Here is an 11,795-nt window from a genome sequence, read left to right as displayed (position 1 = left end):
GGTCTGTAATTGGGATTAATATTCTTAAAAGGTCCTTAATTGTCATTCTCCCTTTGTTTTATTTGAGGGCAATTTGGTCATTTTATTTAATTCCCTAATGATAAAAAAAAATCCATAAGACTCTAGGGGAATTATGGCATTTCGTGGGACCAATTTGTCATTTCACTACTACAAAAAATGACATAAATGACAGTTATTTTTGCTTATAAATGATTATTATAAACCATCATTTATGACCCTATCATTTAAAATCCCTCTAAATAAATAACGGTTATTTACCCATCATTTATTCCTTTGTATAAATGATGGTTAAATAACCTGTCATTTAAAATATATATATATATATATATATATTGTGCCTTTTGTAAGAATAAATGATGGGTGTTGAAAATACTCATCATTTATTCTTCTCATAAATGATAGGGTAACTATTTACCCATCATTTATTATAACCAAACAATAAATGATAGGTAAATCCTCCCTATAACAACTATACAAATAATAATCAGAATATAATTTCAACATTTTCATATATGAATATCAATTGAAATTGAATTATAATCAATGCAAAATGAAACAAAAACTAATCTCTTATTCTAATATATCAAGTAATCAATATATAGAATTTTTTAAAGGAAAGTAATTTACCAACTAATATCAAGTCATTAATCAAAACTAGTAAAATTAAAAACACTAATCCTACTTTCGCTAACTCTATTGATTTTCATCTTTGTGCAATGACCACACTTGAAATATGTACTGACACCACTCTTTAATTACCTCATTTATTTGTGCACGTCTGAATTTTTCGATGTAGGAATCCTCATAGTACTGCAATATAAAAATTATCCACCATAAATTTATTTTAATAAATTAAATTCATTACCAATTATAAAGTGAAAATTAATTGTTGGCATACCATCACAAGAATTGTACTCTCATTATGGAAAATGATATCTTTCATGAACCTCATAATGCAGAAGCCACAATCCAAGCTATTTTTCATTTGTCCTAGGCACTACAAATTAACGAACCAACGAATACATATTAATGCATTAAAAAATTATAAATATTTAAATTAAAAAATAATATTAATTACCTTTAATATATTCCAAGTGTAGGCTACATCAAAATTTGTAAATGACTTTGGAATTGTTTGTTTAGTGTTTGTGCAGTACAATACAATTGCTCTAATAAAAAAAAGAAAAATTATGACAATATGGAAATAAACAAACAAATATATGAAATACTTATTTTCTGCACTTACGTATTAATCAACTCCAATAAAATTTGTCTATTCTTTGGTTTCCTACCAATAGAATCAAGATAACATATCCTTGGAGTGCTACTGTATGGTTCAGTGGCAATCAACATCCATTGGTCCCTAATAGCATTAACAAGTGTTATAAAATTATAACTAATTGACTAAATTAATCTTAACAAATTCATTAATATAAGTAAGAAGTAGGTTGCCCTTGGCAATATGGTATTAAGAATAATGTCCCCTTTTGAGCCCTTGCTTTAAAATTTTCACTTAATTGCTTGGCTTGATCTAAAATCATAACATTTTTAATTAAAGCATATGCGCCAACCTCATGGGGACTAACAAAAATGAACTTCATTTGTAGGCCGAAAGGGACAATAAATTTTTCATACAAGCACCTACCATCAATATATCAAATAGATTAATATATATTTAAAATACAAACTATTCATATATGAAAGATAATTTACCATATATAAAAGCTAAGAACAGTGAGACTGATCATCTCATGCTGCAGCGTTTCATCTATAATATCAAGCAAAAGCATATCATATTGTGGTGCACAGTATATTACTGCCTCAAATGAGATTTGCAAGATCGAAGAATTAGACCTATGAATCATTGCATACAGCTAAAATAAATTTCAATGCTGGCTTGACAATTGAAGCTCTTGTTCAGGCATAGCTACATGCGAGACAATTTTCGAGGAAAGCCTAGATCAGGGCACGATCTTTTTCTTAGATTGTGCATCTTTGTTAGCTTTTTTTGGACTTGACATCTTAACATCGATAGCTTGCCATCCAATAAAGCTACCCATTGTCTCTCCTATGATCCCTACATCCTCGATGGGAATAGGTAATAGATAGTTGAAATCTTTAGGTACATTAATGGCAACTCATACATAGGATGCAAGGAGTGGCATATTATGTAATGTGTCTTCAGGCATATTGAACACTCGATCGATAGCAACTATATGACAATTTGAGCTATTTGCTAATAACTCACATATATTCTTACCCTATATTAATGAATAATACACTATATTAATGCTATGGACAAAAAAGTAGTGAAATATATGTGAAATAAATAAGTAATATTTTACCTCAGGGAGATTTTTAATAAGCTACGTTACACTAAAACTACCTTTCCTGCTAAGACTAATATGAAACTCCCCCTCCTATCTCTCCTTGTCCTTTATCAAGGTATCAATCAAGTCCTGTTGCCTAGATAGCTCCTCTTTCAGTATGGCAATCTCAGCCTTTGCACCCATGTCCTCTATTAACTTTGTCTTCTTTTGTGTCCAAAATATATGTTTTTTCATGACACCGAGGCCATTTCTTGCATGAATGCTTGTCCTTGTATACTATACTTGATCATTTCTTACAATAGTAGGCTTACAAAGGTGGTTTTCTCCATTTTTATCACAGTAGACATGAAAATGATTGCTATGTTGTGTGTAACTGAGTTTTTAGCCTAAACTATTATGGCAGTCCACTGCGTGACTCAAAATTGTTCTTACTATAGTAAGGGCTTCCTTGTTTTAAAGTGTTTTACCTTTTGTTCCATCACCACATCATTCCCTAAGGTCAAAAGACATAACTTTCACCACCTTCACGCCCTCAAACTCATTGTCCTCATGCACATGCTTCCTCACAACATTGTGGTTCAAAAATTAGAAAAATACAAACTTCTAAGGAAATGATTTTCTATTCAAACTGAGTTAGTCAACATCGATGCAAAGCTCCTATTTTTACTACCTTGGAGAAGAGCAACATTTAAATGCAAATGAAGGAGTTACAAGGAGTTACATCATGTTTATTGCTTATTATAAGTACGTTAGCAGCACTAATGAGAATGACCAAATGTTGGAATAGTTACTTTGGTAATCGGCATGCTTCAAGCTTCCGTTTCACATTGGATGCCCACATATTCAATGTCAACATCGTCATTGCGACTTAGCTAGCTAGGGTTTCCTCATATTTGGACTTTCAATATGTGGTACCTCAAAATTTAGAATTTCATTAACTATTGAGTTGTACCCACCATGCGGACTTTGTTGTGTCTTCTCCCACTCTTCCTTGCTTGCATGGAATTTTTTGAGTAGATCATTTATCAAGTAGTACCCCAAGGCAGAATATCTAAAAATTCTACTCTTTTATTTCCTTCTCCTTCCACCTCAACATCATCATCAACCCATATCTAATGGCATCTTACAATTTAATGAACAAAGGTAAAACGAAAAGCAAGGGCGCGCATCCATGCCTATCAAAAGCAAGGCATGCCATTGTACTATTTTTAAAAGGTCAAGGAGACATCCCATTTTTTAGGAGTTAAGGATACAAATTGCACTTTGCATGATACTGTGGGGACAAAATTGTATCTTAACCCATGTTTATACATTAAAGCATGTTATCTATAAATTAAAGAGATAATCACTGATAAGATAAGCTATTATTGAACCACAAAATTTTGTTCAAAAATAATGACATCAGAAAATTTTAAAATATTATCAAGGTCAACCTTGATTGATTTTATAACGTTTACAGATATTTTAATTATGTCGTCCTAATATTAGAATCAGACTAATCTAGTCCTCTACAAACTAATTTCTCAACATTAAACTTCTTAAGCATCATTATTTTAAAACAATGAGCACGCAAGTATATTTATATATAAAATCTTTACAAAATCCTTAATACAGGACTCTCACTATACATTCTCTCTATTTATAACGACTCTCATTAATATATACCGGATATATCACACCCAATGACTGTGGGACTAGATGTCAAATCTAACTTTAACGACCCGGCACAACTCGGTCAATGAACAATCCTATCTAGAACCCTGGCAAATTGTAGTAATTAAAAAGCACACCGACATGGTGATGCAAAAGACAAACTAAATTAACATCACTTCTTTAATCAAAGGAAAGCCAAGTGAGTGATTCAGAACGGTGAAGCAAAGCAAAGAGAGACATATAATGAAGATATAAACTGATAACTGCAAAGGATTTAGGTGTTTCTGAAGATATCTCAAACAAAGCTTGCGTAGGTGTCCTCATACGCTGTTTGTTGTTGAGCTCATTCAATATTGAATCAGTCTTCTGCGTTACTTTTCTTTTTCTAATAATAATAATAATTGTGTATAGCACGTGCAATAAAGGCACACGTTGAATTCTTCAAAATTCGTGGATAACTCTTTGTGGGAAAACTATTTTTCCTTTAATACTCGGCTCTTTTAATTGACTTCTTTCATCACAAAGGAAATTTATCATTAAAAAAGGTTCAGTTTTATATATTTTGTGCAGAGAACTATAAATTTTATTTGTACATAGACGGGAAATATAATTAATGATTTTGGATTTGGTTTTATTTTCCTATTTCATTTTTGGAGGAAATAAAATTTATTTTTTTATATATGTTTTGACGGGATAATTATCTTAATTGACTTTATTTTATCCGTATTGCAGACAGATTCTCATATAGCTCACTGTACTTTGTTCATATCTCACTCGTCAACATTTTTTTCTTTCATAATACAGTAATTCTTTAATTTTCAAGTGAATTAGCTACTCATCATTAGTAATTTGCAATTGTTGTACTCACTAATGTATTATAAATTATATATAATTTTAATATTTTAGAGTATTAAATGTGTGATAATCCGACCTCGAGTGAGTAGAGAATTAATCAAAACAATACAAGTGTGGTGACTCCTTCTAGAGTAGCTTAAGCTTTTTTTTAGCTGTGATTAATGTAAAACTCTAACATGGTATCAGAGTCATCAGGTGATTTGGGACTTAAAAAATTGATAAAAAAAAGAAATAAAAAATAGTAAGGAAAATATTAAATATGTGATAGGCTCACATCATATGATTATAATTACAACTATACAATTGTACTGTGAATACTTAGCTTAAGCTATTTTAGTATAAGTGACAAGCCTTAGTTTTTGACTAATATAAAACTCTAAAATACATATGTAAAAAGAATAATATAGCTAGGTGTATAAGAACTTAATTCTTCTCAAAAAAAAAAAAACCCTTAAAAGATCATACTTTTAAACAAACCGTTTCAGGATAATCTTAATATCCAGCTAAGGCTTTAGGTATTATGGTATTGTGTATAATAAATGGCAATAGACCATGATTTGAATTTTCGGTTCCACTTGTTACGTTTCAGTCAATAGTTAAATCCGAATTTCCAAGACGTAAAACTGTTATAACCCCATGCAAACTCAGTTATATATTTTGCCCCCATCACGCCATATTTTGGAACTGTGAAGCTTCACATAGCAAAAATGGCTCTTTCTTCTTCATCTTCATCATCATGTTTTGCCATTATTGTTGCCTTATCTTTATTCCTGGTCGTTACAGGGCCGACCTGTTCGGCTTGTAAACTCCACAAGAACTTCTATTGTAAAACTTGTCCAAAACTTTTCCACATTGTGAGATCTGTTGTTCAATCTTCTGGGAGCTGGTCTGCTCCGCCTCTTCTTTCATGACTGTTTCGTCCATGTAAATTACTTATATTCCTTAACTAAACATATATCTTATCTCTTCTTCTTCTTACCTTTTATCTCTTCTTGTTTTTAGAGATGAGTTTTAATTTCAATATAATCATGTTGAAAACATCTTCATGTTTTATTTTGATTCGTCATACGGTTTGAAGAACAGGTCATGATGACTTGGGTGTGCTCATCGTTGGTGATGGATCAAAACGAAAGATGAAAATATTCTCAAAATGGTTTGAATGAAACAACCACATGAATCTTGCCAAATTCGAATCCATGTTTTTTTATGCACGTAGGTCATATATATTCATCACCAAGTTCAAATTCTTAGATTTCATTTATTTTCCTTCCTTGGACTGTTCACAATAGCATTTATAGCTATTCAACTTGGCCATGATGATGATGCTTCTTTATGACATACAAAAGTAGAGGGAGAGGGACCAATAGGGGCTACGGCCCTATTTTAAATTTTTAATTTTTTCTAGTGTTATATAGATGTTATATACCTCAGTTTCTAAGATTTATGAAAGATTTATAATTTACATGCTTTTTAATATTGACCCCTTTTATAGTTAAATCTTGGCTTCGCCCTTGGTTATAGTTGTTTCTTTCAAGTTTCAAAAACAATATTTGGCCAAAAATAATAATAATAAAGTTATGGTGATGTATGCAGTGTCTCTTAGCGAGTAAAAGTTACCCTTATGACTTTTCTATGCTTGTCATGAATTTTCATGTATTATCAATGATATATGCATAGAAATTTTTTTTATTATCAATGATATATAATAAAGAGGAAGATAAATTATATACATATATATATATAGTAAACATGATCAAGTGTTATTTATTTTATTCACCCTATTTCGTTGTGTAGTTCAAATTTATTCGAAATGTTTACCAAAACCACTGAAAAATTGCATCGTTGAAACAAAGTTCTTATTACTTTTTACTTCAATGAACTAAAGCAAAGCATATTCCAATTCTGGTATGGCCTCATCATAAATAGATTGTTGATTTCTATATCGAGCATGTACCTTTGATGCAATAAATTTTTATACGAATTGTATGCTGGGAAATTATAGGGCTGTGATGCCTCAATATTACTGGATGACACTTCAACGTTCACTGGAGAGAAGACAGCAGCTCCCAACAATGGATCTGTTAGAGGCTATGAAGTGATTGATGAAATCAAGTCCAAGGTAGAAGCAGCATGCACCGGCATCGTCTCTTGTGCTGATATCGTATACATTGTAGCTCGTGACTCTGTTGTTCTTGTGAGGTTTTTATTTCTTTCTTAAAAAAAAAAAAGAAAAAAGAAAGGCAGGCAGTAAGAATCTGTTTAGTTTCTGTTCTCATTTTTTATTTATAAAAAATGTTTTGTAACTTAGTTTTTAAATTTTTTTAAAACAAAATAAAATGAAAATCCATTTGGTTATATCAATTAAAAAACAGTTTTAGAATTAAAAAAATGAATTGATAGTAATGATTATAGGCAGTTAATGATGGTGATTAATAACAGAAATTAATTAAAATAACTGTAATTTTCAATAATAAAATGTAGTATATTTTAAAAACAAGAAAAATAAAACGAAAACAACTTAAAGTTATTTCTATTTTTTATTTTTAAAAATAAAAAATAAAAACAGTTTTGAAAACAACTAAATGAAAAACACTTATCCAAATAAATTTTTAAATTTTTCTGTTTTCAAAAACAAAAAACAGTTTTTAAAAAACAAAAAACAAACAAGCCCCTAATAGTTGGAGTTTACAGGATTGAACCCGCAACTTCCCACTTGCAGGAAAGTTTACATGTCATTAGGCTACAAGAGCCATTGACTGAGTTTAATTTTAATTTCTACAATTCAAGTATTCACCCAAGAATATTAATGTCCAATTGAATGGATCCCTGAAATCTAAGAACTAATCCTAAAATTTCGCAAACAAAAAAGATATAGATCACTCATGATAGTAGATTTTACAAAAGTGGAGCCTATTAAATTATTAAATTATTTTTTATATTATGTATGCTTGAGGGTAATCTACTTTAAAAAAATAGTCATTTGGCTACACACATCCCAAATTTTATATATATTCTATCTTTATCTTTTAATTTTTAGATATGAGACTCCTTTATATCTAATAGGACCTACTATTATGTGTCTATCTTTATCCTGACATATGGTCTTTAGCAAGGTAAAGTCATCTGGGGAATGTAGCTTTTTTTACCTCAGTAATCGAACTAACCTGGCCCTTGCTACACTAGAAATTGTGCTATGTCTTAGATCTCTGGTAAAAAGATTTGATCTGATCGCTGGGAATAGAGACAAATCGATCCATGATTAATAACTGAACAATGCATTACTTGTTAATTCATTTGATCAAGTTAGTTAATAGATCATATCATGGGGAAGAGAATATATGTCGCGTGAATAATTCATATTTAAAGAGGATACAAATCTTTGTTATACCTGTTTACTACGAAATTGTAAGGAAAAGAAAAACTCCTCTCATGCCGTAAAGTCAAAAAATTCTAGGTACTATATAGGATGCAGTAGAAATAAATATAGTAGTAATGGCCAATTTTCGCAATATACAACTGGTAAAAGAACTAACGCGAAAATTTTGTCATTAAAATAATATTCTCCACTAGTGTACATCAATCCACGAATGATGCCTACTTATCAATTCATTAAGGTCCCAATGTGTGTGTGTGTGTGTGATTATAATCATACCAGATATGCATGTGAACTAAGCAGAGACGGCTTTAGGGGAGGCAAGCAGGGGGGCTTGCCCCCATATGGTACACAAATTTTGTTAAGTTTACTTTGTTTTTATTTGTTAAAAATGCTAAAATTAATTTTTGTCCCCATTATAATGTAGTTTTGCATTTTGGCCCCCCATTGATTTGGTCCTAGATTTGTCCTTGGAATTAACCTTTTAGTTGACATTATTAAGGCCCTTTACTAATAAGATTAGTTGTTGTTTTGGTTTAATCGATTGATTCCAATAAATATGGTTGCAGCTTGGAGGCCCATATTGGAAGGTTAAATTGGGAAGAAGGGATTCCAAGACTGCGTTCTTTCGCCTTGCCGAGAGTTTGCTTCCACCAGGATTTTCTAATCTCCGGAATCTTATCTCTACATTTAAAGCTCAAGGCCTCTCTACTCGAAACATGGTTGCCTTATCTGGTATTATAACTATATCTTTCTCTTTTTTGGATTAAATAACAACTTTGCCCTTAAACTATAAGTCAAGTGTTTAAGATCCTAAACTCATTTATAGTACAATATTTTCCTTCAATAGTTCAAAATGATATAATATTGTTCATACCATTAACAAATTGTTAACTTTCATTGTTAATTAAAAAAATTAAAGAAAATGACCTCAAAAATTATAAAAAAGGACATTAATCAATTAAGGTCCTTTTCTATAATTTTCTTGATCATTTATGTATTTTTTTTAGTATTCTTCAATATTTTTTTATCATTTTCTATAATTTTTTTAATCAACTAATAGTTTAAATTAACATTTTTTAGTAGTAGAGATAATATTGTATTAAAAATGAGTTTATGAACCTCAATGCTTCATGACCTATAATTTAGGAGCAAATTTGCCATTTAACCCTTCTCTTTTCTCTCTTCTTCTTTTCCATTATAGTATCAGTACTAAACAGCTATGTTGATCATGATTTGTGTTTAATGACAACAATTACTTTTATGGCAAAAAAAAAAACAAACAAATTAAAAAGTGATTAATTGAGTTTATCTCAGTTTCTAAACATGCTATTAGACATATTTTAGTTAGAGATAGATCCGATGTGTTGGTACTGTATTTGGCTTGTTTTTGTTTTGGTTAAGCAAGTCAATGTTTGATGGCCAGATCTAATTAGGGGTGAGTTCAAGAAAAACTCAATATTCATAATTTAAATATGAAGCAAGATCAAGACAGACCAATCTCATCAAACTTGTTTATAAACTAAAATATTGAATTGTGTGTATGAATTTTTTATCTAAATATTTATGATATATGAAAAACTTATTATTTTTATTTCGTATGTGTCGGTGGTGTACGATCAGCATATAATACAGAGAAAAATTTGTAAGATTATAAAATGTATTAGATAAGATATAAAAGATCGAATAATAATTAATAAAAAAATTACCGAAAAATCCATCAATTTATATGTCCATCCCTAAATTTACTTCAATAATGTCCTTGAAAAATAAAAACGAGGGATGCACTTGAATTTGACATTTGAACCACTACACAGTACATGTCACTTCCATAATTAGGAGGGTGGAAAAGTAAGTCTATCTATATCAATTATCAAATTAGATAGTACTAATTGTATACTTAAGCAACACTTTTCGAACGAAGAAAAGTTTTTTTATTAAAAAAATTGAGAGCTATACTTATTTCATTTTTTAGATACATCTCACATTTTTCTTCTTAAAAAATATTTTTCTTCATGTCATACATTGCATTAAAAAATAAATCTCATATTTTAACTAATTTTTATTGAATGTAATATAAATCCCATTTTTATCATATATATATATATATATATATATAAATGACATCGAATCACTTTAATCACCAAGCAATACTTAGCCCAGCTTGAAACTGGGCTCTAAAAATTTTGACTCGGTATATCTAAATATTTAAAAGGTTAAACATTTTTCATTCGATATATTCTAAGAAATTTCACATATACACTTTTTTTTAATGAATTTAGAATCAGACAATGGATCAAACGGTGAAAAACATCAAATGATGATACCACAAATTACTTTAATGAATCATACTTTTGATTATCAGTAATTTAATATTGGGTTAAAGGACATTTTTGAACTTTGATTATTTGCTTTGGCATGTCTAGTATTATAAACTTACATATAATGTAATTTTTTCATCAACATTTAAAAATAGTGAACCAGTATCTAGTCATTAAAAAAAGTTAACTTTGACCATTAATTAACCTAAAAAAATTACAAAAAAAAAGAATAAGAAAATTAATGTCGATCAAGTCTCTAAAATAATAGTTGGTTAAAATTGTATTTTAACATTTTATGTGAGCAAGAAATAACATTTTGTATCTTGTTATTTATACATAATTTAAGGAATTTGATTGATATTAATTTTCCTATAAAATACTTATATGTAATTTCTACAATTTTTAAGTCAACAAAAGGTTAACGTAATTTGTTTTAACAGTAAGTGCTTAATGCACCATTTTTAAATGTAAAATAAGGAAAATACACTATATAAAAGTTTAGGCTTACTAGGTACTCCCTAATTGAATAGTTGAATGGCAAAAATGTTTCTTAACTTTTTAGTATTTAATTGAGTACTCTATTAACTGGTGAATATGAATGATTTTTCAGGAGGCCACACAATAGGGCAAGCAAGATGTGTTACTTTCATAGATCGCATATATAATGATGGAAACATTGACCCTTCTTTTGCCAAGTCAAAGCAGCAGCTTTGTCCAAAGATTGAAACTCCAACCAACTTTATAACAAACTTGGACGTTACAACTCCTAATTATTTTGACAATAGCTACTTCAAGAACCTCCTCAACAAGAAGGGACTTCTTCACTCTGATCAAGCTCTATTCAATGGCGGCTCCACTGACTCGTTGGTTCGGACTTATGCCCATAACAAGGAGGCCTTTGATTTTGACTTTGTTGCTGGCATGATCAGGATGGGAAACATCAAACCCTTGATTTATCCACATGGAGAGATCAGGAAGAACTGTAGGAGAGTTAGCTAGATGAGCTAATCAAGCCTCCTTATAAATTTCAAGGCAAAATATATCAATGTGCGTGGGAAATTAAGTGTGACAGCATATTTGATTGTTGTCTTGTATGTGTTCATGTCATTTATAATAGGTGAAGACTTGTTACAGTAGACATGTATGCATTATGTATGTTCTCTTCATGTATTATGAAAGTATAAATGCTTCTTTGTGCTTCTATTGTTGGATGTATGCTGCAAAGTGATCTTCAAGTATAAT

General features: G+C 30.1%; 1 pseudogene; it reads left to right on the top strand.

The window, feature by feature from the left end:
* Positions 1-5,563: 5,563 nt before the first annotated feature.
* LOC129301754 (peroxidase 4-like) lies at positions 5,564-11,552 on the top strand (annotated as a pseudogene).
* Positions 11,553-11,795: the final 243 nt, after the last annotated feature.

This window comes from Prosopis cineraria, unplaced genomic scaffold (genome assembly GCF_029017545.1).
Source record: "Prosopis cineraria cultivar Desert tree isolate PC_DT_omini unplaced genomic scaffold, ASM2901754v1 PC2, whole genome shotgun sequence".
NCBI classification, from domain to species: domain Eukaryota; kingdom Viridiplantae; phylum Streptophyta; class Magnoliopsida; order Fabales; family Fabaceae; genus Prosopis; species Prosopis cineraria.
This window is presented reverse-complemented; position numbering and strand designations above follow the sequence as displayed.